The 26328-nt window shown below is 37.0% G+C and overlaps 1 protein-coding gene across 1 annotated transcript in view; it reads left to right on the top strand.

The window, feature by feature from the left end:
* ADGRL2 (adhesion G protein-coupled receptor L2) overlaps positions 1–26328 on the top strand; it is a 393964-nt gene that overhangs the window by 194589 nt on the left and 173047 nt on the right. Inside the window, exon 3 of the mRNA XM_030032141.2 lies at positions 20120–20161. The gene's annotated coding sequence lies outside the window, so the exon portion shown is untranslated. The remainder of the gene's footprint in view (positions 1–20119; positions 20162–26328) is intronic.

Genomic DNA, 26328 nt, shown 5'->3' with positions numbered 1-26328 from the left:
TACTCAACACTAATAGCACTGATGAGAATGACAAGCTATTACAAGCTTTCTTTTACCATTTTAAAAAAAAGTTCAGTTTCCAGGCAAATATGATACCATTTCACTTCAGACCTATATAAAAGATACATCTTTGGACAGCAGTAAAATTTGGTGAATGTTGTTCTTTTTATGATCTACCTTAATTTTTTAATATGCTTTTATGTGGATGGAATTTGTTTCTCCATCTGAAAGGAATTCTTAAAAATAGAGTACAGCCTTTTTATTGAGGTAAATACAGGCTTGGCCTTTGTCTGCTCATTTTCTGATGTTGTAGTCAGTTTTTGGGAGAAGGAATGAAGGAACCATACAGCCGTGAATGCCCAGGCCCCCTTGAACATTACTGATGAGTGCATAGTGCTAGTGAACTGAGAAGGAACTGAAAGGACTGCCAATTTTTTTGCTGCAGTACTACAGAATCAACAAAATAAAGTGGAAGCTGAATGCAAAAAAGCACTGTTATGAGAGGAATCAAATATTTGGGGGCATTCAAAAAAGCTCTACAGAAAATCAGTCTCAGATCTGCAAAATCATCACTTGGGAAAAGCTCTGTTTGAAGATTTGTGGAAGGATTCATGACTGATCCTTGCACTGAAAAAAATATAACAGGGCAACCTTCAATATTTGTGTCCACATCTTTAGCTAGTGGAAAGGATGCAGTTCCATTAAGTCAATGCAACTGTCCTAATTTGCACCAGCTGAGCTTCTGCTTCTTTGTTTGTGTAGCCTTGTCGGCACCCCTTCCAAGGGAAAGCAAACATTCATTGTTCTTTCCTGGGTCAAAGAAAAGTCAGTGCAGAAGGATCCCAAAGTTTCCTTATCTCTTCTTTTTTCATTTTCGCAACTAGCATTATTCACATACAAACGATTTGAACTTACAGTGCAGAACTTAATGCATGTGCTTCTGAATGTACCTGACACTGGTTGATGGATGAGTAGTTTCCATGAGTAGAATTCATGTATTGTCATTGTTTTATGCAACATAATTCATGTTACATTAATTCAAAATATGTAAACTGAAAAAACAGCACAATCTGAATCACAGTTCATTTCTGATTAAATTAAAATCACCTTTTCTCCTCAAGATTTGCTTCTTAACCATTTATTTCTTTGGACAGTCATTTTAGACCCTTCATTATTTTATCCTTGTGGTGTCACAGTACCTGTTCTCAATGAGCTGCTTTTTCACTATAAGTCAAGGCAACGCAATATCTGGATCCATGCAACACTGTCCGCAAACAAGCTATTAGTGATTGAGGTATGATCATAGAGAGATGGATGATGGTGCCTTCATTTGCATTCACATATATACACTCTTATTGCACATTAGGAATTATATTGCTAGCTACAGTTTTATTATTTCCCATATAAATACTTGTTCATATTCTCAAAGGATGTTATATGTTCATTGGAATAACAGTAGCTCTCTTGATTAAGTTGAAATCCATATCATGAAGGGGTTTGGAAGTTATTGAAAAAGATTTTTGAAAGCTCTTTTCCAGGAAACAATTAAGGAGAAGCTCCTTCTCAAATGTTGGTAGATATTTCCAGTCATCCGGCTTCTTTCAGAATTAATTGGGAGGTCAATACTTAGTCACCCGTTAATTAGTCAATGCTAATTATAATGTAAAAAATATCACACCAAGACTGGAGTCCTAGGATCCATCCTCTGCTGAGACATTAGAATAACTTTCAGGACTCTGGTTGAGGGTTTGGTGCTCAATGTTTCTTGTGACTGTCTCAGAAAGACTTGCAAATCTCATTAAAATGCTGTAACCAGAATGAAATGTGGTTTGGAGCAATTTCCTTGTCCCTGATGGAAATCACCCGTTCCCAGGATATTGCTATCTCGGTTTTGCCAGGGACAATATATCCCTAAGGCTCACAAAGCACTTGGGAGTAAGGAGAATGTTTGGCCTTTAAAATAGAAAAGGTTGTGTCAAGAGTCAGTTATTTTAAAAGAAAAAAAAAGTCCCTGGAGTGAGAATCTTTGCAAGTTTAAAAACTTTCCTCCTTTTCAAGTGGTGCAAGCTAAGCAGTGGGCTCTCCTTGGCTGTACATTCAGCACTTTATCCATGAACAAAGTATAAATATTTCCAGAAAACCCATTTCTATATTTATTTTCAGAGTGATGTCACTTCCCCTCTTTGTACAGCTGGCAAGAGAGCATTTTTTTATTACTGGAGGACTTCAGTCCAAAGCGAACTCTATTTTCAGAGAATATAGGGACACATAGCCAGTGTGCTAGCTCTGTAACTGCAGTGGTTTTCACTGTAAATGAAACAATGTTACTTTGCAGCTCCTCACCCGAATTCTCTGTATTTTTTTGGTTTAGTACAGGCTAAAGAGCACATGTTTTTGCAGGGAGTCTCATGTGAAAACAGTGACAGCCAATCACCAGGCAGACTCCAGTAGCAATTACTGTAAACTGTGCTGCTCCATCCAATAACATTAATATTTTTAACAATTGTCTTTACAAAAATAACTACATTTTGTGAAGATCAAAAGTGAACAGAACCATATAGTTCTCTGCCGTCTTTGAAGTATTTTCTGGAAAAAAACATTAGTTAAATGTATTCTTCAGTACACAAGTACTATATAATTGCTGCAGTAAGTTTATCTGAACCTTTGATCATACTTTTATCAGTATCAAAATATGTTTTATTGCATTTTATAGAAATGTATTACATTTATATACCTTTCTGTTTACTCTCCACCACTTTACCCCCGAGAAGAGGCTTTTATGAGGCAGGGTGTTTAGCAGCATCCTACCCATGTTTCAGCTTAAGGGTGTGCTTCCCTCAAGGAACAGAAGGCTGCTTAGTTTATAAATATCTTCTCAGGCTCTTTCTGTTCGAAAGGCCAGTGCTGCTGGGGCTCAATCACTGGTGGATAGGCAACCTTTCCTGTCTGGCTACGGTAAACAATCATCAGGTTTTACCTTCTCCTGCAGGAGTCCAAGAGCATTAGCTGCATGATAGACCTATGCTCAGGAAAGAAGGGTTCTGTCACTGCTTTTATATCTGCAGAGCACAATTAGCTGCATTTCTCAAGCCCTGGCTGCCTCGTTAACAATGTTCTTTAGAAACATTTTACAAAAAAAGAGATTTGTTTCCTTGTCATTTATTTACACATAATGCTTAACTTGGATGGTATGGCCATGGTTTTCAGAGCAGGCCTTCTTATCTAGCCCAGTAAACTAGACGATGCTTTAAGGAAGCCGAGCAGTTCTTCAAAGTCATACCTTCCTCCAGTGGCTCAATCAGGATTAAAGTCAGGGTGTTCTTACTCCTTCCTTCTCCCCACTTAATCACGTGAACTCCCTCACTGCTGAAAATATGCATCTGAATTGCACTGGCAGGGAAAACTGCTGCAGACAAGAAAGAAAACAGTATATCACACCTCCATAGCCTTGGGACTTGGGGCAGGTCAAGGCAGGGCTAGCAGCTGGTTACAGGTAATGCGTCTTTTCACCAGGAAAGGTCAATTTAATGTGAGATCCCTATCAAAAATGCTAACTCAGTGCCCTAAAACTCTGTTTTGAGCCCCTAAAGAAGGATTCCAGTAGCTAGAGCCTCCATCTTTAACATTTTAGTGTTTGGAAATTGATTTCCTGGAGGTTTAGATAAGACACCAGGTATCTTGGCTCTAGTACAGGTTTTTAGAACTTGAGTTGATACGGGAGTTTTGTGTTTAGCTTTCCTTATTTTGTGTATTGTTAAATTATACCCTTTGAGGTGCTCTCATCATTAGTGTCATTTACTCTCAAATTCTTATGAACGTTATTTTGAAGCACTTCAGATATTTTCATTTTAATGACATATAATGATAACTACAATTATTAAAAAAGTCATCCCCATGCAAACCTAGCAACTTCTTAAGAATCCTGGAGTTCCTTAGAAAAGCAATGAGACAATAAATTAAAATAACATTTGGGCTAATAGTGAGCCAATTTAAAAAACAGCATTTTAGTTTGCTATTTAAAAGTAAATGTTTTCATAGTCTGATGTCTAAAGGAAAATAATTCCATTGATACAGCAATTTTAGAGCACAGAGGGCAGAAACACCCAGGTTTTGGTAAACCTTTGGAACAGCTGGCAGAAGCAGTGCCACAAGAAAAAAAGAAGTAATCGCTTCCATAATATAGAGAGTGCTAAGATCGTGTACTAGCAGTACCCTGAATGTTAATTACAGAATCTTGAAGTCTATTCAGTATTATATAAAGAATCAATTCAATGACCTGAGATCAGATGAAATATGAAAAGGCTTCTTAGTCTGTCTTTGTACCCTGATGGAGGCACTTTCAATCAGCGGAAACGAGTACATTCATTTACTTATTAGGAAGTTATTCAAAAAGAGAACTCTGCTGTGAACCGTCTATAGAACAAACTAATCTGGTGTCTTTCCAGGAGAAGTGACCATCTAATGTCTGAAATTCCCAAGATAAAAGAAAATTTTTGCTGAGGTAGAGATACATGCTGATGCTCAATGACTATTAAAAGATAGAAAGTATCAAAAAACACACCAGAAGCTTTTCTTGCTGATAGAACATGTGCTATGCCAATTTTGGGGAAGGAAAGGGGATGTAGGGGGAGAAAGGCAAATCATAGAACCACAGCGTGCATGTTGTGGATAACAACTGAAATACACAACGTAATAACCCAGAAGAATACAGCAAACATTAAAAATTCCACCAAACTTCAGAAAATCATTAAAGCATGGAAATTATCAGTGAATTTGCTGTAATCTGATGTTCGCACAGTATGATCTGTCTTGCCAGTGATTTCATGAATTTAAGCAGATATGTTTTGTAACAGCATTTTGAGTAAACTTCTGTTCTAAGAGCCCAGCCAAGCACCTTAATTTAGCTTTATCTGCAAAGTTTCTAGATTGTCTTGTTCTATGGAATAGTCCAAATGAAGTTTAGATAAGCATGAAGTTGTAGAAATCAGATATAATTAAGGGATTTGTTCCATTCAGCTCCTATATTCATCCAGTTGACTTTCATATGGAGCTCCCATAATCAACCAGTTTGACTATGCACTTGAGAAGACTTTCAATATGCCACTTTGATATTCATTTTAGAATATGGTCTAGATCTCCTCTTATCTCTCATCTCACTCAGTATCCTCAGCAATTTACCTGAAGAAAACAAAATCAGGAAGGAGACAGTGTCGGCAAGTGGGTAGAGCAGCAGGGTGGTGCAGTTTCAGGTTTTGTACCTGACTTGATGGCTGAGCACCATTTTACCTTTCTGTGGTGCCATTTCTATGAAATTTTGTTAATTGCTTTCTATAGTTAATTGTACTTTGTGATCTACATGTGGAATACACTATGAAAGACAGATATTGTTTATTATTAAGGATATGTCTACTCAGAAATTAAATATTTTCATTAAAAATGTGAGTTTATATTGTTGTACAAAAATGTTTTCAAATCCCTTTTTTGATGTTCTTGCATTGACCTCCAAGTGGCTGTTTTCAATTTTGCTTAAATTGATTAAAAACAAGTTAAGAAGCTAAACCAAAATAGAACATTCTTTAACCTGGGTTGTACCTTTTTAATCAAAGCAGTGCACTTTTCTTTTAATCTGTTGAGGCAGTTGATGAACATGAAGCAGAAAGAAAGAAGGCAGAGTACAGGACAGTAAAGTGGTTAATGATAGGAAAGTCTGAGAGACTGATTATGGCAGACCAATGTAAGTATGGAAAGGGAAGTTTATGAGCACAGTAAGACATCAAGAAGTTTTCTGTTTAGAAATGTAATTTTCTTCTTTTTTGTGCATGTAAATGATAGAGGGGAAATATAATCCTCAGGTCTAAGCTGTTGAAAGCTCAAAGTATGCAAAGCACCACCAGTAGAAACGATGTCCAAAAAAAAATGGAAGAGTTGTGATGAAAGAAGATACGAAACTCAAAGAAATTATATGCATGTATGTTTATGATTGGAAAGCCAGATAGAAAACAATAAAACAGAAACAGAAAGACTGTGATTAGGAAAAGCTGTTCTTAATTGCTAAAATAGAGTAGATTTTGAAGGGTTAAGTATTTTTGTTGATATTTTCTGATATAAGCTGAGTAAACTAGTCCAAAAGGAGCAAGAATTTTTTAGGAGCAAGAATTTTTCACAATATTTTTTTCCTGGTTTTTTGTTTTTTTTTTTCTTCCTGGTCTAGTATTAACTCTTCAGCTTGTGTAGATTCAGAACAAATGCTTGCCATTTCTCTGCCTTGGAAGTCAACACAGCTACATTTTAATAGGAGATTTTTATAATACATAGGGTTAATGAATGTTGTTCGGTATAGATTCATAAAAGGATATAACTGATGGAAAGTCATTCCGTAACTAGATAAGGGTTATACTTAGTCTTGAATGGAAATGCACTGCTAGCATTTTCTAAACAAATTATTGCACGGCAAACTACTGGGAGTCTATCATCAGCACAATGTTTACCAAGAGCTCCCTGGAAACACCCCAGTTGATTACTGGTATTCAGGGCAAGGTTTACAGCACTGTTTCTAGTCTGCGGGTCTTGCTGCATACCTGGTGGATGCAGCAAATGGACACTGCTTAAGTTAGATTTGTAAAGGTTCTTTGCTTGCTTGAGATCTTCCCATGGAGTTAGCAAATCACTGGCAGAGCCTTTTATGTATTAGACAAACCACGTCTCAAACCACATTTCATATACAAATTTTTCAGCTTGTCATCATGCCCATATGCACACTGTTTCTGCAATACGTCTTTGTCCGTATTGATACTTTTGTGATCTGGAGGGGCTGTTTGATTCAGGTTTCAAAAAGAGGGTGAGATTTTAATTTTTAAATGCTTGGGGATTCTTTATAATGAAAGGTTCTGTATTATAAGAAGTTATTGTATAGCTAGAGCATCAAATGTAAATGTAAATCACTGTATTATATTGACTTGTATAGGTATATTAGGTATAATCTGACTGTCCACATTTGAAGCAAAAAAGTAACAGTCTATCTGTGGGTTATGCTGTCATTGGGATAGAAGCAACTGCAAACGCATAGCCATAAACATAATTTTCTTATATCAAGGAAAATCCTGGGAAAATTTATACAGCTTTTAACCACAAAGATTTAAATATGCCTTTGCCAAAGGTAACTCGAGATAACCGCGAGCCGTACGAGTTTTTATCCTGCAGGGACTTACCGTGTCAGAACAGCATTGTGCAAGCGAGCGAGCAGTCTCCACAGAGCTGCCGCAGCCTTGCCTGTGCGAGGCAGCCAGCAGCAAGGGCGGCGGTGGGCCTGCCCGGCACGGCGTCCTCCGCGATTCGGCGTGGAACGATTCGGGCACTGCTCAGGCCCAGCTGCAGGCTCGGTGGCTACTTACCGCATCTGTGAAAGAAATCATAAAGGCTTATCTGCGAGGAGGGGAGAAATAGCAAATATGTATACCGTCTGTATAACAGATCAAAGAATTGTAAGAAAGAAATTCAGGTTAACATTACTGGGTTTAATTCAAAAGATTCTTTAAAAAGATTGACATTTCTGTTTTAGTTAGTATGTATGTTTACAATGTTCCTTAATGCTGCACCTGTAACATAAAAAACCCAACCCAGGTGAACAGTACAAAGTGTATAGTACTTTGGGGGTCATTCATGCTTCGATTCTATGATTTCTTGGTGATTGTGTGCAAGTTTGGTTTGAATTATTATTTGATTAAGACAGGACTTACAATGTTCTGGATCCCTTCTCAGCACTGAAGAGCTTACATACCTTGTAATTGCCTCTAATGTATTCCAATTTTTGTGTGCGTTTGTAACTACGACATCTGGTTCTTTGCCAGACTTTTTGGGTGGCATTGCTATACACTCCATTCTGAAAGTGCTGAGTGATACGGTCATGAAAAATACCTCCTCTTTGCCCATATAAAAACCCAATCATATCAGAGATGTTAAAATTTATGCTAAGTCTATTCAGTGAAACATAAATAGTCATCACTTGGAGAACTTGCTATGCAAGGCATGATCTTGCAATATGCTAAGCTCTTCCTAGATATTCTCAGCACCCTCAACTTTTAGTGAGTTGCCTGATGCTCCGCACCTTGTAGGATCTGGCCTCAGAGAAGGAGCATGAAAGGACCCAAAGCAAACTGGCAAACATTCAGCTGTTCGTTGTACAACTTCTCTTCTCTCTCAAAATTAACAGTTCAAACAAAGGATTAATTTAGAAAGAAGAAAATTATTAAAATTGAAAGAAAAGGAGGAAGAAGGATATGTGAAAAGAATGTTAATAACAGTATTTGAAGAAGCAAAAAAATTAGAGAGATGGAAAAACTGATTTTTCATTTAAATAACATTAGGAAGGTTGTAGATGTTGTTTAATGTTGTCCTTGAATATTTTGCAAGTGGCACAACCACTTCATGAGATGCCAATTGCTGAAATACAGAGTTGTGATTTAAAGTGACAATGTCACCTTAGTTTTAGTCCAAGTGATGGATTTTGTTTTGAAATGGGTTATACCAAACCTAACATGGAGAGATGTGTTTGCATTTGTTTTAATTTCAATTAAAATTACTCTGGTTAAAAACACTACTCCCATAACTTTCTGTTAAAATTTTCTGTCTTCTTATGTGAACTCAAATGGACTTTACAAGATACCAAGTACTCAGGAACGGAGCTGATGCATCCAGATAGCCAAGACAGACACCAAAAATCCCAAACTGTATAGATCAGCTTTGGACATTTCTTTCCTTTTTAACTGCATGGCTATAAACAACACAGACAAAGAGGTTTCAAAAAATAGAGGAAGCGTATTCTTAATAGCTTGCACCTGGTTTATGTGAAAAGCTAATATGGAATCCTGCAATACTGACTGATATAACTTTCTTTTCATTTTTTATTACGATCAAGTATAAACATAGCAAGGTGGTGGAATAGGAAGCCTTAAGTTTTTATTTCATTGGTTTTTAAGTAGCAGATTGTATAGTAAATCAACTTAATTTATGTACCATGTTTATTGTTAAATTCTGCAGATTCATTAAAGCCCTGGAACTGCATTCATATAACTGAACAGGACCTCTCTTCCTGGCTGTTTAATCCATTTTCAAGCTGCATACACCTCTTTGAATATGTGTTATAGTAGCCGCCTCATTTGACAGGCAGATTTCATAAAGCTTTGAAGTGTATCATTAAAAGGGACACTGTCAATTTGAATTTTTTCAAGATGACCAATTTAAAAAAAAAAAATCTTTTGAATGTTGGAGGTTTTTTTCTAATTCCTAGAAAATGTCTACAATTTTTTTTCCCTGTGAATGTTTGGAAGCATCATTTAGAACACCAGAGAATATTACTAACATAGCCATCATTATTAATCATGAACAATTTCATATTCCCCCCCTCGCATCCTTTTCTCTAAGAGGAACTCAGCCCAGTACATACAGCCAGCCTGAGTCCTGTGAATGATTTTAGCGTTATTTTAAAACTCTGAAACAGGACTTTACTACAACGTTGCTTTGTCCTGTGCACTGCGGTTATTTTCATTCTTTGACTGCTGCCTGTTTGGTGAGGTTTTTTAGGCCTGAGCTTTCCAGCGCCTCTCTCCAGCAGACCCCTGCCTGCAGAGACTGCACTGCCAGCCAGCCTTTCAGTCATGGGTCTTTGACAGACAAGCTCTGCCAGATGTAGCTGCCATGATTTCGGATATTCATGCTCACAGCTGTCCATCTTACAATTCTGCTGGAAATTACTGTCAACCTACAGGGACAAGAGAGAGAAGCATGTGCCTGTACTTGAGCCACCTACATTCACATCGCCTGTTAATTTAAACTGCCAGTGAAAGAGCCTTTGCCCTAATCTTCTGGACTGTCGATGGGATTACGATCTTCCAGCGGAGGGGCAGGGCATAAAGCTGGGAAGTGGTAACATCCAAAATTGTGGCAGCTTTGTACTTCAGTGTATGTGAGCCAGAGCACAAACTACCTGCACTAAGTAAACAGGAAAAAAATAGAGCAAAAAAAAGGTCTTTAATCTTTCTCAGCTACACTGCATGACAAGTTTTTAGATCAGAAAGTGGCATTCACGTTCCAGTGTCCTTTTAATGACTCGGTGAAATATATTTTATTTTCCCAGTAAAGTTGTTAAACTGTGAATATTTGATCCAAGCAACTGAAGTTACTTTTTATTCTTACAAATTGGGCACAGAATATTTAAATATAAGAGAGAGAAGGAACACTAGATATGATAATATCTGACAGTTTATGGGAATGTGTTTCAAATTACAAGCAAAGCATGTGCGTGCACACATGGATACAGCTGTGGTTTCTCTTCAGCATTAGGTAATGTTCTTTCATAAAAGAAAGGAGTGAAGGCTCCTGCTATTCTGTTCAAAGGAAGAACGTTTATATATTTTATATAGCACTCTTTATACTGCTGGGTTATGGTATGTAATATATTGGAAGTTCTCAGTCTGTGATAGACCCCCAAAGGGTAGACATGTAGGTCTAAGAGATGAAAAAAATCAAAGACATGATCTCTTGACAGAATTATATAACCTTCTCACACTGCCTCTGAACTTCATTGAATCCTCGAGGTGACAGAAAGCTGGCAAGCTAAGTAGAAGCAGCTGCTTGTGATGGCATGCCTAAGATATATGAATCTATTCAGTGGGATCAATGGCTGAATGCTCAACCGCCCAAGTCATTGATCACCACGATGACCCCAGTTCCTGCTAAGTCCATCAGGTTGCTGTGGAGGCTTTAAGAAGGAGGGAGTGGAAAACGGAAAGCAGGACATAAACAGCAAAGGGAGGAGAAAGACAGAGGCACGAGCCCTCCTCATAAAAGCTATTCAGGAAATTGCAAAGCTCATTACTATGTGTGCGGTACTTGATCACACTGAAGTTTTGCTTCAAGGTGCATACCTGAATAAATGCTGAGAAATTCTGTTCTATACATAGTCTGGGATTGCCACGGGAGCCTGCCTTCCGTGGAATTTCAATCAGGGCTAGGGGTCTAGGTTCTCCATGCGCCTTTGGCAGTCTCAGCTGTAATATGCACATGAACCTTATTTTTGATAAACTTTCCACAAATGTTCTTTAAAATATTGCATGTAATAAACAAAATATCAACCCACAGTATATGCCAAATTTCGCCAAAGAAAGCAACAAGGATATAGTGCGAGCAGAGTGTTTATTATGTGAATGTGTGAAAAGGGTACAAGTGAGTTTTATTAAATGTGTTCTACTCATACACAAGAATAATTTAACAATTGACTTGCTTCACAAAGGAAACTATTTTAGTGTAGTTGCATCGTGAAAAATGACTTTGTTAGAATGGCAGAACAGGTTTCCACATGCTTTAGGTCTCAGAGGATTTATCTGATTTTCTCAGTTCACTAATAAAAATATCTTTTACAGCTTTTAATGACAAAACTTGGAAAACTCAACTGGGCTGCAAAAGGCCAAGCTGGGTTCCTTCTATCTCATGCATCCTGTTATTACTAAAGATGCTCCCAGTTAAACCTTAGCAGTTTTTCTGCTATCCTTCATTGGGATAGTTCAGTTTTAGTATAGCACAGAATTTAAATGCACTGAGACTGCATAAATCTCACTGTTGATACAGTAAGTAATGCCAAAAGAGAATTCAGTTCACTCCATCAGAAGTGGGAATAAAAACACTTTTTCCACTAAAGTAATCATACATGAATGTGAATATACACAAGGGGCCTGATCCAGAAGTAAAAGTCTCTCCCAGAAACTTGGAATCTGGATTTAGTCCAAAGAGCAGATCTGTTGAACAAAACCAGTACATTTTACATCGGCGCTTTTAAGCATGGAAGTGCGCTATAAAGGCAAATGTCTTTGAGGCTATTGTTTAATTTAAGGTTAGATTTCTTTCACAGAGCTCTATTCTGAAGGAAAAATAGTCTCACATATACAAATTGTTTAGTTTCATATAACAAAAAATTATATGTATCTCAGCTACTTGCAGTTAGTATTCATGATGCACCAATTAGATTATAAGACTTGAGCTTAGAGCCAAAGTGCTCAAAGCAGAAGAGAAGATTAATTTCTGTTTTCACCAGGAGAAAGCCACATCCCTATTTGTTATATTAGTCTGATGCATGCATTAATATTTCTTTCGTTTTCATTTTCACATATTTCCTTTTATTATATAGCAGTTGGACTATAAATATAGCTGTTAGTAAGATACAGTTTACAAGTACATAGAATCAGAGGAAGAGATGCTTTCTTTTGTCCTGGTGCAAATTGGGAGTACTTCCAGTGGTACTGTTGGGATTACAGTATTGTAAAAAAGAGACAGAATTACATTTTTATCTTCCTTCCTACACTGTCTTCATATCCTTGTCTCCAGGTCCAAATGCTCTTTTATTTTTGAGCACTTCTAAGTCAACAAAGATGCATATAATGGTGATAACTGTTGGATAACACTGTCATGAAAATAACTGAGTTAACTGGTTAGAGTACAGTTCCTTATTTCATTATGTGACTGGGATATTGAGCCATCTCATTTTTCTTTCTCCGTGCAAAACACGTAATCATTTACACAGCAAATTCTTTCACTGTGACATACATTGTTTTGAGGTTTGAATGAAGTAGTAAACCTAGCAATTTTACCCACAAAGATAAACAATCTATTCAGTTTGTTCACCTTCACCTCTAATGAGTGCATCCATTTTCACCTGCATAAAATGTGATTTGCAAATCCAAATTTAGTATATATTTAACGCATACTACTACTACTGCTTTTTATGATTGCGTCTTTGATCTCAATATGCAGACCTCTGGCCATGTCAGTTCTGTACATCTCAGGTATTCTTTATGGGATTTCGTTGAATCCCCCAGTACAAAAAAGGCCTCTTCTGCATTTAGTTTTAGAAATACTGTATCAGGACAGATTTTTTTAGAAAAGTTCTCAAATACTCCACCGATTCCAGATGTTATTAGATGTGCTTGTCAGCAAAACTACCTGCCATCATACTTCTGACCTGGGTAGATCTCTCTCTTACTCTCCTACTGCTTCTGGGCTCTTCTTTTATGTACTCCCACCATCCCTCTCCATTCAGTCCTATAGCTTAATGAGTTTGACGGAAATTCCCTCCATTTTTATCTTAAAGGCAGACAAAAAAATGTGCATGTTGTTTTGCTTGGAAGTCACAACACCTATATGAATTTTATTGAAATTGCATTTCCTGCAGCAGAATTGGGAGCACAGTCAGTTGGCCCAGAGGAACTCCTAGACACACACAGCTGGATAAAGTCCTGCTGTTCACTTTTGTCTTGCCTGTAGGCATTTTTTAACAGTTTTCAGTTCAAGTGCTCTTTTACCTCTTGTTTAATTTTAATTTGTCTAACAACATAATAATACCTTTAGGGAGTATTAGTGCTACAGTAAGAGCATACATAAATTCTGTATATACATATATGTATGGGTGTGTGTGCGCGTGTGTGTAACATACATAAAAACTGAGCAGTGCCTCCTCTGTAGTCATTCCACTCCCCAGCTTGGTTAAGCTGTAAAAAAATAATATGGTCACTTGCATAAACAAGAAAAATGGACTCTGCATTGATTAGCCTTTATAGAAAGGTTCTTTAAACTCGAATAGAGTTGAAACTAAGCGTCTAGAGAACTGAGCAGAAATTGCTCCAAGCAATATACCAAGCAGTGACTCTTTAACTTGGGGAGAGGGAGAAGCAGAATGTGTTGAGCACCTGGAAGTGGGAGTCAAGAAAACAGAACTCTAGAGAGTTTTACTCAGCTTTTGAATTTTCCTGTCATGCCACCCTGTCTCTCTGTCACACAAATTTCTCCCTTCTTTGGCAATCATATGAAAAATGGAACTGCAACAGCTATTGGTGCCAGACTCCACATCCTCTTCTTGAGGCAAGCCGTTCAGGCTGCAAAGAGCTGGGGTCAGGGGAAATGGGTGGTTTTCCCAAGAAAATGTCTGGTTTGGTGGATCAGGGAGAGACTCTGCAATGGATGTGCAGCAGCTCTTGGAGAAGGCACCTGCAGAGAGCAGGGTGGTGCTGGGCAGTGGGAGGATGCCAGGAGCTCTGCTGGTACCGGAGGGAAAGGGGACCCTGCCAGGTCACTGAAGTGAGGTTTTGGAGGTTATAAAAAATGCAATTTATTATGCTTCAAAATGAGGGAAGGAGTGGGGTTACATTAAAACAGAGACTAAGGAAAAACCTACTTGGAGAAGGAATGGGGGGGGGACACCAAACTATTACTGAAAATCAAAGGCGACCCATGGCAAAATAATTGTGAACTGCTGATAAGAAAGCTAGTAAGAACTGTGTCCCCCCCCATAGAACTGTGTGGCATGTCTTAGTTTAGCGATTACATTGTATTGTACTCTATTGTACCCTGAGGAAAGCACACCCTTACCAAAGACCTGGTTTGAAAATGTTTAACTTTTGATTATTACAAATAAACGCAAACAGGTAAAGTACTCGATAAAGTTTAAAATATTTTAACAAGTCTGCTTTTTTTGTATAGGTAACTTATTCCTCGTATTTGTTGGGTAGGTCTTTCATACAATCCTAGACAAGAATCAAAAGGGTAGGAAAATATGTTCCAGAACTGGAATATTTATACTGGAAATGTACACGAATAAGCCCAAGTATATCAGCCTTTAACTCAGTTATATTTCATAAATTCATAAAATTAACAAATTGAACAGGAATGTGCACAGAGGAACATATAATAACTCTGTCTATTTCCATATTTTCTGATCATTTCTGTTCCATGTATCTTTCTTCATATGGTCTTTGAGCCCATAAAGTCAAATTTCCTCTCTTTTGTACTGCAGTAAAATCCCACAAGGTCCAAAAAGCACCCTCTAATGACAAGGCACTGTTCTGTGGGAATTTTTGCAGTATCTTTTACAAAAGTCTCCAGTTTATAAACTATTCAAACAAGGACTACATTGTTTGGCATAGATTTCCAGTTGTATATGGCATAGATAATTTCAGCACTATAAAATTATTATTATGAAGACTATGCACCAGATTCTCAGCTGGTGGAAATCAGCATAGCTCTTCCCATGTTACATGAATCAACTTTTAAATGAATTCTTTAAGTGGAACAAGTTATACTACAAACATTTTGTAATCTTTAGCTATGCATGGATATTGGATTTTTTAAGTATAAAGTTTGGGGGTTTTTAAATTTTAAATTTAGTACAGATTTGCAAACTCTGAACTTTAAATGATCTTTGCATCCTCTATGGCACAAATGTTGTTTGGTCACATTATTAAAACTTATAGTGTATAGTTACATATAAAGCTTATATCATATATACAAAGCTGCAGGGAAATACCTATTTTAAACTGCTGGGACCAGCCCTGCAACTATAGTTTTCATTTACACAATTAGACTGATGGATTTTGAAGGGTATATATGTACATCTTCAGAAGTACTGATGTGAAAAAGCATTCTAAGTTCTGTAGCTTGTAGCTTCTCCTTCAGAACCCTAAAAATATAACAGCTTCACTGATGGATTAGGAGACAGTGCTGTTATATGACAGGGGCCCACAAATGTTAGGCTTCAGCACCTCAGCTGGAAAAGTCTCCCCAGACCCTCATCAGACATCCCATGTAACATGGACTTTCATGTTATATATGATCAGATCCCTTGTCATGTATGAAAAGCATACCGGACACATCTTTTCCTGTATTTTTCTACTAAGATGATGCTTTTACAGTTTTGTAGTATCTTGACTTACGAAGCCTCTAGAAAAGCTGCTATGGCTCACATGGAGATAAACTGTAGAGAGTGACTTTATATTGCACGGTCAGGGGGGCTGATCAGACTTTATCATTGACAAGATGTAGAGTGGTTCTGCCTCTGACTCCATTATACCTCTCTGCGACAACAGTGGCCCAAATCAACTCTGTACTTACCCAGGGTTTCCAAAAATCTTTAAGATAGCAGTAATCCGAGACCTTATTTGAAAATGAACTGTGATATAGTTTATTACATGGGAGCAGATGAACAGCTATGAAAAATGCATGTAGAAGCAAAAAGCAGTGTAGATTATTTTCTTTAATGCAAAAAAGCAAAATCAACTAATTGACTATTTAAAGACAATCTTCAGAGTATGCAGAATTATGTTTTAATGCCTTATGTCTATCATTCTTTCCTATACATCTGACTATAATCCAATCTAATTCAATCTATCTAATGCATTTCTAATGTGTTTTTCACCATAGAAGCTAGGCACCATTAGGAACTTATCTCTGTTCCCACTTTACCTTGGTGGTGACATGTTTTCAAACCAGATGATATTCTATGTCAGAAATATCAAGACTTCCCATAACCTGAATTTAGTAACCCCTGTGTACTTTTAGCTTCCTGACTCTTCTTACTGTCTGCATTTCAATATGGAGTCCCCAGTATCTGCTCATCACTCCTAATTACTTTTCTTTTAGCCTATGCTCCTGATTTCTGGGCCAAGAAGTTTAAAGAACTATGATGTACTCTGATGAAGCATTTAATCAGGGCTGAGTAATCAAACAAAAAGCTTTTCAGGGCAGGGTGGAATATGGGAGGAACCATATTGTCTGCCCAATTATTGTGTTTCCTGTTCTCAGCCCTGAAAGAGTTCCTGCAGGGACCAGAAGACCTGCCTATAGCTTGATGGGAAGAGTTCCCAAGTAAGAAGAAGCCATGTAAAAAGGGAGTGGTGGCAGAAAACAACATAAAATCGGTGAAGCAGAAAAGATTTAAAGCATACACGCTTTGCGTCTCCCAAAGACTTTGTCATCAGGGTGCAAAAACTCTCTAGAAATATTTGTGGCTATGGGTGAGGGGCAGGGGAAACCTAGCCATTAATTCCTAAGAGGTGTTATCAGATGCATCAGGGTTTGGCTGTATATTTGACTACATTGCTGTGGTGCACAGAGAAATGAGTGAGGAAATATCTGATTAAAGTGTACATTGCTGCTGAGGCAACTGAATGTTGCCATAGCAATTGAGATGAAATGTGCAAAGAAGTGAGATAATTAAATCTAACCCCTTTAGTAGTTTTGATAGTCAATGCACTGCCAATAGGAAAAGTTATCTACAGTGTTAAAGATAAAACATATTCCTCATGGAAGTACTCCTTGCTGGTATTTTGTTGCTCTCTTTCTAAATGCATTGCTTCAGGTAGCTAATTTGAATGTTCTCTTTAATAATCAAATACAGTTTTGACCTTGGTCTGTAACAGCCTAGAACTTTTGCTGACTTATTGTATCACGGGAACTGTCTACACAAAATATCCAGAAAGTTTTTATTCCCCCTTCCTCTGTGTGCAGTACAGTAAAGCCTGGGCTGTCATCTCAAAGTTTACAGTTCAATAATATCTAGAACGTGCTGCCCTCTTCAGGAGCTAGTGATTAAAAATAGGTAATTTTGTTTATTGATTCAGAAATGGTAGTGAGCAAACAGGAACTACAGAACTGAATAAGTGTTGGGGGGGTGATATTTGTAATGCCAATGCCAGAGACACTGAAAGTAACTGCAAAATTAATAGACAAATCTGAATTTAAAAAAAGGAAATCAAAAACTTGTTAGCATTTCTTAAACAATATTTGAGAACTAGGTGGTCATACTCACATCCACTCAGATTATTTATTTCAGCCAGTGAACGCAAGAGCTAGGAGAAGCCTTGACTCACTTCTAAAATAGTAATTCTGTAGTCTCTATACCAGCAAATAACCTATTATTAAAAATTATTTGTGTCCAAAAAGAACTCATATATTAGCTGTCACACTAAACTTATTTTACTTTCAGCTGCTCCGCTCATCTGAATCCATGTAAGGATTTAAGCCATGATTTAACAGAACATTAAAACATACACGTAACTTTAAGCACAAACATTGCTGCAATGACTTCAGGGGGATACTCATGTGAAAGTATTGAACAATCTGTGTATCAGTCTGGAGACTTGCATACATGGCTGATTGATAGGGGACAGGCCCACAGTTTTCAGTTCATATCTTACAACATTGTAAGTCATGCTGTAGAATCTTAATAATTAAGCAGTTAAGAACTAGAGGCAAAATTTACCCTTTTGTGAATATAATTCCTTTTGAAGTCAATGAGAACTTTTGTTCATTTATGAAATGGTGACATTTTATTGGTTTACAAATAGCTTTGAAAAAAAAATTATTATGGCTTTGTGGCAGGGGGATTCAAAAGCTGTGTGGAGGAAAGGCAACTACTACTTTGCTGAAGTGAATGGATTGTGGCAGTGGATTAATGATTACCTCACCCAAACAGCATGGTTTGCAAACTGTGACGGCTGAGGAGCAAAGATCTCTGGGAAGGATGCAGAAGCCAGTGCTTTGTGGGAACTTGGCTCAACTGAGATGGATGTTCGAAGTGTTTGTTTTAAGCTTATGTGAAATACTGTTTCTTTGGCTGAGGGGGACCCTATTTCCCTGCATTTCATAAATGAAGCAAGAGAGATTTTGTGCTACATCTCACATGAAGCGCTATACAGAAGATGTAGCCCACAAAGAATGGAGCAAAAGTGGCTTTAAGCCATCTCTGTAGATGCTCAGATTCAAGGCTGGATGCAGGCCAATGAATCGCCACGTAAATTAGAGCAGCCCTCAGGGACTGTTCTAATTTACATTAGCTTTATCCAGGCTCCCTATATCTTGTGCTGTGCTGCAACCTAGATTAAGTCTGAATTTCTGCAGCACTGAACACCCTGGAAACTCCCTTTTTGCCCAAGGTAAACTCCTTGAACAGAAATAACTCCTGTACCATACCGGGGAATTCTTCTCTATCTGGACACTCCCTCACCTGTAAATACCTATATTTCATCCAGCAGTATATGCGGTCATGGTGAGAACCTGGAATCAATCTATTATTTATTTGAGTTTTTAGTTTTCCTTTTTAAAGGTAATAGCCCTACCTAGACATCAACATTTTTTTCTAAAAGTGGTTTGTGACTATATTTTTGGTTATAGTAACATTTTCTAAACATAATTTTTAATTTAATTCCTTAATTCTCTCCCTTGCATTTTTACCTTAGGATATAATTTTCTCAAAGAACAAAAATAGTTAAGAATAACAAGTGAGTTTTAAGTGTTCTCCCTTCTTTGGCATAAAACTGTTTTACCTCTGAAAATGAGGCAGATGATAGATTCTGTACCTAACCCTGGCTACTTCAGCAGGAGTAAAGTTGTATTCTGTGTGAGTAATGGTCACAGAACTTAGCCTATTGTCCTGAAAACTTTTTGTTCTTGAACTGCACAATTGAGACATATAGCACACGATGTTATAGAAAAGTTAAAATCCTCTGTGTAGATATTGAGTGAAAGTGATCACTCTCTGTTCACCCTTTAGTTAAAGGAACTGGTAGCAGTGATTCATTTCTTTCTAAAGAAAACAGAATAGCTACAATGTCAGGTATAAAACAGACTGAAAGGGATAATAGAAAAGAAGGAAGAAAAGAGAGTTAACTAGTATCCATTCTTTCATTTCCACATGACAGTTAAAGCATGCTGATGAGGTGTGTGGTGTACTTAGTACTTTCTCAGTACCCCATTCTAACCATTGCAAACTTACAACCTATGAGCAATCTTTTTCTGAAGCAAAATGTAAAGGCTGATTAATTATTTTAATAACCGTGAAAAGATTTTTTTTAAATCATAATACAGATTTATTAATGAGTTAAGAAGAAAATCTTTAAAATTTCATTGATAATTGTCTCTTCTCCTCTTAACCCTTTATCCACATGCTTTACCCTGTTTTCTCCCACTCCACAGCAGAGTGACAGCAAGCCCATGGTTTTATTTTCAAAAGCACAATCACAAATTGGATGCCAAGATCCTATGTCTGTATTTTATGAACCCTATGCAGATAAATTCCAGCTGGCATGCATTTCTAAATACAGACATGCACAATAGCCTGTGCTTTTTTTTAATCCGGTACCTGCTAAGTACATGTAATATATATTTAGAACTGCATTAGACTATTGATCTATGATTTGAACACTTATTTTCATTTTTTGTTTTGATGATAATGCATTGTTTGGCAGCTAGAATCCCTGCAGATAAGAGTATAATAACTAATAACATTTTCTTTGCTTTCTAGGGTCTTTATGGCAAAATGATGGACTCCATGTTTTCCAGAATGGTAAGCAGAAAGCTACTTCTGTTTCTGATAACAAAGAACATAAGGTAAATTCCTCTAACAAAAGATTGCCAAATTGCTTGAGAAATAACTGTATTGCACAATTTCATAATTATATGGCTTATACAACTGAAAATATTTGAATATTCAAATCCTGTAAGCTACCTAGAAAAGATTTACAGAACATTATGCTAATTATTCAGAAGAAAATAAAGTAGGATTTAACATCCTTGTTAGAAATGCTGCTGACCCTGGAATGCTCAACTTTTTATTTTTCTTAACAATTTATTATAATGTATAAATTCCCATAAACATAAATACATTATTCTATCAGTGAAGAACATATATTTCTCTTCTTTAGGCTAAGAAAGGGTGAGTTCCATAGCATGCATTACTATTTGAATTGTATAAAACTGATCTTTATTTATGTTTCACTAGGGCTTTGCTGTATCTGTGAATTTAAAAATATGTAGTTCCAAACGTAGACATCACTTCTGCATGCTATCATGTTGTTTGAAAAAGATGGTTTCATTTGTCATTCTTTTTTTTTTTTTATGGCTGAAAAAGGCAATATTTATTTTGCCCCTTGATCATAACATCTTTACAATCAAATAAAAAGAAAAATTCATCATACTGTATGTGTAAAGGTCATCCTAAAATAACACTTCTGAGCAAACTGTACTGAATCCTATGAGTACGTTGCTAAGGAGAAATGTTTTCCAGCAGGTCTTGGGCATTCACTTTACAAAAAAAATTCTTTCCCACTACATAAAAATGTAGTCTGAAATCAACGTAAAACCATCATGAAGTGAAACTACTGTTAAAGTGGAAAGAAATATTACTCAAAAAATATCCCATCGGAGCACAAATTCTGACTTGAAATGTGACGGCTTCTTAGTGTTACACTTGAAAGATCTTCCACCTAATCTCAAAAGGAGCTCAAGACCCTTTAAAAAAAGGAGAATATTCACAAACTTTAAGGCATAAGAGCTTAAAACAATGATAGATTTTAAATATGTGGGACTGTCTTCGATAGAAATGGTATCCAAAGTTGCCAGTGTTCAAGAAAATCAATAGCAAACCACAAGTTTTATGATGAACTTTAAGAATGATGACTTGATTTCTGATGAACATGGAAGGTTAGTTGTTCTTTGAAACTTTTTTCTAGGAAAGTAAAACCTGCAGGTGAAGCTGTTTTGAAACACTTGGTTTTGACCTGGAGATGTAGTCCTCTGATAATAACAATGATGTCTGCTTTGGCAGAGTCTGTAATGTATTTTTACCTGCCTGCTACCCGGGGGTATTTCAGAAGTATCAGGGTTGAGGATCCTTTAGGGGCATATCTATGATTAAAGAGAGGGAAAAGTCATGTTGATCTAAGGCAGGGGGGCGGGGAATAAAAAAAAAAGGAACAGTCCAAACAGGCATGAGAACTACGTTTAACCTCCTTCATCCACAAACATAAAAATGTCCAAGAAGAACTCAAGAGTCATTTTTAATCAAAAAGATTAACTATGTGACAGTTAAGTATGTTTGGGATTAAACCATCAAAGGGCCTGTCTCTTTTGTGTATATTTGCCTATTAGCAGTAGGTACTTGGCACAAGGATCGTATGTAGGTTGCAGCCACAGACAGACACTTGCACTGCATACACCCTTTTCTGCAATGTTCATTAGGCAATAATATTGTCAAAGGTAAGTGTTTACCAGCAGCTTTAGTCTACTTAAAACCATTTTAGCCCGAGGCTGATCTTGTGAAGAAGGCTTGGGGGAAGGGCAGAAGAGAGACACAACATTTCATTTTTCATGAAAACAAATGTGTTCAGCCAGTATCCTGATTTGAGGTAATTTATAACTCTAAATTTGCATGTTAAGTGAAATTATAATTATTTTTATTTTGAGGCCAACTGTGTGATTTACACTACAAGCAAAGAAGATAGGACAAAGGCTTGGACCCGAAGGGTTACTACAACAAAGACAGTCATAGATTATTTTGGGGAGAATTAATTTTTATATGTATAACCATGTACACCTCAATGAATTTTCCCTGACTTGCTCGGGAATACAGGGTTACTCTGCTGATTATGGATTTCCTTTATGTAAATATTAATTCAAATATAAATATATTTTCAAGTTGGGTGTCTTCTGTTTAAGGAATGGGAAACTGAGCTTCCTCATATTACTTCCTTTCAACACTGCAAGGCTTTTTTTAACCCTCAAACCAAGATAAATATCACAGAAGAAAATAAATTGTTGCATATACTATCACTTTAAGAAAATACACTTTCCTTCTCATTTCTAAATCTAGCTGTGCTTATTGAATAAAGATTAAATGCACATTACTATGAACAGTCACAACATCTAGATTTTAATCTAAAAATTGACTTTTTTCTATATATGTTAATAAATGATCTGTTACCTCAAATTATTCCTAAATATGTAACATTTAGTGGTAGCATTTCATTAAATATATAACCATTTTGTCATGAATTTTCAATTCCACAACTTTTAATATATGGAAAATCATGTTAGATAAACTGAGAACATAAAAGACCCACTAACATACATGGAACACCATCGCAGCTAAAAACTGAAGACAAAAAATAGTTCTCACTTTCCTCTCAATTAAAACTCTGTGCAATTATTCTTTTAGATTATAGATCTCTTTTGGGATTCTGGTTACATAGAACTTTTTGGTTCATTTCACAGGAATAATATTCATCTTAATTAGCAAAAACAATTGATGGGCTTTTCTCTTTTTTACAAGAGGGAGTTCACTTGGTGTACTGATTACGAGTAGTAGATTATCCTGATAAATGAAAAGTTCTTGTCTTTCTGAACAGCAGCTGAATATGTTATCTGTCTTCAGCCTTGTAGCTTCTTTGTTAGACATCACCTTGTTGAGACAGAATGACTTACTTGGTAAGTGGTTGACCCGATTTTTTGTCTGGCACCCTAACATTGCTGGGCATTATGCCAAGCTGGATTCTGTAGCTATTTATGACTGCATTCAAGGTTCAACTATGCAAATCACAACTATTAGCCAAAAAAGCATAGCAGATTTGTTTTTAAATATTTCCATAGCTCACAAGGTCAAAGCATTTGTTTTCACAATTTTAAAATATAGTTTTGTAAGTAATGATCAGTAATGTTTATAGAGATTGTCACCTTTTCACATTTCATTTAGACTGAATTAGACAGAACATAACCATTTTTTCTCATGTGCTATAAAATAATTGTATGGAGCACAGGAAGAAGAGACGTGAGCCGAAGTGAAAAAATATATATCCTTTTATCTGTTTGTGAACAGCTTAGCTGCACCATACAGAATTACAATTAAAAAAAAGGAAGACTAACTATGAGGAAAAATCTTTGGAGAGCGCAGTCTTCCTCCTGACAGCCACCCTGATGAAGCTGGCTGCAGGGAGCCACAGAGAAGGGCAAGGCCCAAAGGCCTGCCCTGCCGCGGCCTGAGCAGCTCCGCCTTGTCTGCACAACTTCTGCTCCTCGTTGGTGCGACATCAGACCCGAACCCCAACCGAATCCCTAGCCAGTATGTGTTCACAAATATTCTCGCCTCTGTTCTTCCCCAGACCTAAATCCACCCAGCATCTTTTTGGTGGAGTGCAGTTGCAGGCAACCACAGGGTGCAATGGCCCCCTAGACCTGTTCTTGCACCACGCGCTGAAACTTTTTTGCTAGGCTTCAGCTTGGGACACTTCTGTTGGGTTCAGCGGTGGGTGCTCACCCCTGCCCCCTCCCCCCCCGCCCCATTCCCACGACATCTGAGCAACACCGAGACTGAAAAGTAAACCTTGTGCAACTTCAAAAGGAGGTAGCGCTACAGAAGTTCTTTGGGTTGGGTTTGCCATTTGCTCTGTGTGTTGTCCACTATCCGTCCAGATTTGACCTCTTTGATAATCATAGGCACAGGCTGTCCTGGTCGCTATCATCCCGCAGATCAGCTGTTGATTTGCCTCAGTTCTTCGAAGTAATAGTGAAAACATGTTTACAAAACTAGCAACCGTATATGTTATGCAGTAAGAACTGTGTCTACAGAAAATCGAAATGTGATTTAAACACATATAAAATGATTACTCATAAGCAGAACTTGAAAAGAGCTTGTGTGCACAAGGCGGCACAAGACACATTTTAAAAAGACATGTATCTCTACCATATCCTAATTTCCTGACAAACTTAACAAAATTATTAATAAACCTTACACATGTATCAACAAGCTTATCTATAAAAAATACACAATTAAAAAATAATTCTATTAACCCAACACTTAAACCTTCTTCGACAACATAATACAAATAGGCAATAGATAATATGTAATATAGAATATAGAGAGACAGGTATAATGATAATATATTATAGACTATGTATAGTAGACAATATAGTAAATTGAGACATTTCCTCTTAGAGAAAATGGAAGTAGATTTAAATACGAGCAGTGCAGAGTCTGTTCTCTAAGACAGATTTGGGCACACCGTGGATTAGGTCCAAATTTTGTGACAGAATCCGAGGTGGGAGCACATGTTTTTTCACCAGGTGAGCATCCTTCATGTAACACCAAGCAAGGCTAAACATCTGGTTCAGTGTATTTCTTTGTCTGAAATCAAGGATTAACATTAAAAAACTAAAATAAAACAGCTATCTGTTTTACCAGTTTGCCTTATCAGTCAACAGTTTTCTTTACACTTGTAAGGCAAAAAGCATTTTTTTAAGATTTTATTGTGTAAGAAAAACAGTTTGAGTGTGAGCTAACAGTGGCTGACTGTAGTTTTCGTTTGTGAGATACTTTTTACTCATCACTTGAGTTTTGTGGGTTGTAGAAAAATAATGTGTTTCAGCAGAAGTGAAAGAATTATGTGAGAAATGATGTGAATGAGTGCAGAATAAAGCCAATTAAGATAAACTAATTGGTCAAAGTCTGATTTCTCTGTTTTAGTTACCATTCACTCAGAGCAGAAGAAGGACTCATTGATCTTAGTAGGGTTTCTTCCCTTACTTACAAACTGCAGGACTGAGACTGTAGGGCTTCCCTGAATCATCTCTAACAGTATTTCCCCATACTTCTCCTAACAAGGTGTGAAAGAGGCTTCCAACAAAGCAGGGAAAATATATTTAAGTGGGACAAAAAATAAAGGTTGAATTGGGAATATGGAGATTTTCCGTTGAATTCATAGGGTTTGTACAAAGAAGTAGAGTTTGAGCCTTATTAATACAATACAAAGCCCCAGAATTTATTCATGGTTAAATTTCTGTGCTTTAGCCAATTCTTTTTTAAAGAGTCCCTTCTCCAGTGAAAGGCACAGAGCACTGTGTTACAGTAAACACTAGCAACTCTGTCCACAGTCAAATCTAAATAATACTTAAGAAACTAAATCCAAACCATTAGCAATAAAAATACTTAGCATGTATTTCTTTCCTGGGAGCCTACATGGAAATTGAATTCCACTGAGCTGCACTTACACAGAACAGAATTCAATTAAAAAAAAAAATCCGCCTGGATTCCATGCTGTGAAAAGCCCTTGCAAATTTATTTTTGGGACTTCGGGTGTGGAGCCTGGACATAGTTTTATTTTATTTTTTAATGGAATCAGTCTTAATGTCTAATGTTATTCTTTACTTGCCTCTGCTGCACAGTTTTCACATATAAGCCAACTGAGGACAACTCGTTATTAAAGAAGTCGGCAGGTGTCCTGTGCTCTGAAACATATTAAATAAAGAACTCAACAGGATCATGTTGACTGTAAGCTCCACAAAGAAATTAAATAATGAAGACAGAAGCCCTTCAACAAAGACCAGTTCTGCATAAGTAAAAAATGTCTTGTCAGAAGATGGAAAGTTCTCCTACGGATTTTTACTAGAATCTCTATTTTGATATTTTCTGAAAACAGGCAGTCTATAGATTTTAGACACTTAAACTTTCTGACCCGAGTCTTATGCAATAGTGATCAGAATGGCAAGAACTGAATAGCCAAAATCTGCCCTTCTCTACACAGCTTCATTGCTCAACAAGAGAGCCATTGCAAAATGCCCTCGTTATCACTCTGAAGTTTGTTGAATTGTCTCACCCATGTCAATATTAATATGAAATAGCTCTGGGAAATACAAAGAAAAGAGTAGAACAGGGTCCATTGTATTGTCAGTTAATATTTTTCT

Source organism: Aquila chrysaetos, chromosome 12 (assembly GCF_900496995.4).
Source record: "Aquila chrysaetos chrysaetos chromosome 12, bAquChr1.4, whole genome shotgun sequence".
NCBI lineage: Eukaryota > Metazoa > Chordata > Aves > Accipitriformes > Accipitridae > Aquila > Aquila chrysaetos.
This window is presented reverse-complemented; position numbering and strand designations above follow the sequence as displayed.